We start from the raw sequence: 1,395 nt of genomic DNA, 5'->3' as shown, positions 1-1,395 counted from the left end.
GTTCACTATCCTTTTTAGGAGTTACTAGATTCAATTTGCTAAAATTTTGTTGAGAATTTTTGCATCTGTGTTTATGAGCGATATTGGTCTACAGTTTTATTTTTTGTTAATGTTTTTATCTATTTTTCTCTTGTCTTTTATTTTTTTTATTTTTCCCATTTTTACCTTGGATTTAATTGGCTCTCTCATTTCTAGTTTTATTGTTGTTGTTTTTTAGGCGAGGCAACCCTTGGTTGACGTCACAGATTGCAAGGACCTTGTCAATTTACAATCCCTTATTTTTTATTTTTTATGCCTACAGCACCTGGTCTTCCTAGGTGGTCTCCCATCCAAGTACTAACCATGCCTGACCATGCTTAGCTTCCGAGATCAGACAGGATAGGGCATGTTCACGGTGGCATGGCTGTAGACTCTGTTTCTAGTTTTTTAAGACAAAACCTTAGGTCATTGATTTCAGACCCTTATTCTTAAGTGCTATAAATTTTTTTCTATGTACTTATCTAGCTGAATTCTACAAATTTTAATAATTTCTGTTCTCATTTTTACCAGTTCAAAATGATTTCTAATTTTTCTTTTGATATATTCTTTGACACATGGATTATTAGAAGTACATTATTTAGATTTGAAAGTTTTCAGCCCATTTTTTTTTTGTTGATTTCTAATTTAATTCCAGTGCGATCTAAGAATATCCTTGTTTTTTTAATCCCTTTAAATTTGTCAAATCTTGTTTTGTGACCCAGAATATGATCTAACTTGACAAATGTTTCATGTACATTTGGAAAGAATATCTATTCTGTTGTTGATCGGAGAGTTCTATAAATACTTAGTCTTGTTCAAATCTTTCATAGTCTTACTGATTTTTGTCTACTTTTTCTACTTTTTCTCACAAAGGGATGATGAAATCTCCAACCACAATTGTGCTTTTGCCTATTTGTTTTTGAGCTCTATCAGACTTCTCATATTCTGAAGCTATGTTATTAAGTGCATAGATATTTAAGATTCTATACCCTTTTGGTAAATTGACCCCTTTATCATTATGAAATGACTCTGGTAATATTCTTTGCTCTAAAATCTAATTTATCTGATACTAATAGGGTAACTCCAGTTTTCTTTTGATTAGCGTTTGCACATTATACCTCTTCTCATTATTTTTACTTTTAATCTATGTATGTCTTTATAGTGAAGATTTCTTGTAGGCAGCAAAAAATTTGGCTTGCCGTGTTTCTGATGAAAATTCTATTATTTTTTATCTTTATTCTTTTCTATATGGCATATTTTTATTTGGCTATTTTTAAGACTTTTCTCTTTATCGGTGGTTTTAAACAATTGACCGTGATATACCTTGGTGTAGGACTTTTCATATTTCTTGTATTTGGGGCTCGTTGAGTCTTTTTA

General features: G+C 31.0%; 1 pseudogene; it reads right to left on the bottom strand.

Moving 5' to 3' along the window:
• Positions 1-292: 292 nt before the first annotated feature.
• Positions 293-411, bottom strand: LOC112483606 (annotated as a pseudogene).
• Between the last annotated feature and the right edge of the window lie 984 nt (positions 412-1,395).

Source organism: Pteropus alecto, unplaced genomic scaffold (assembly GCF_000325575.1).
Source record: "Pteropus alecto unplaced genomic scaffold, ASM32557v1 scaffold164, whole genome shotgun sequence".
Taxonomy (NCBI): domain Eukaryota; kingdom Metazoa; phylum Chordata; class Mammalia; order Chiroptera; family Pteropodidae; genus Pteropus; species Pteropus alecto.
Note: the sequence above shows the minus strand (reverse complement) of the source record. Positions and strands in the feature narration are given on the sequence as shown.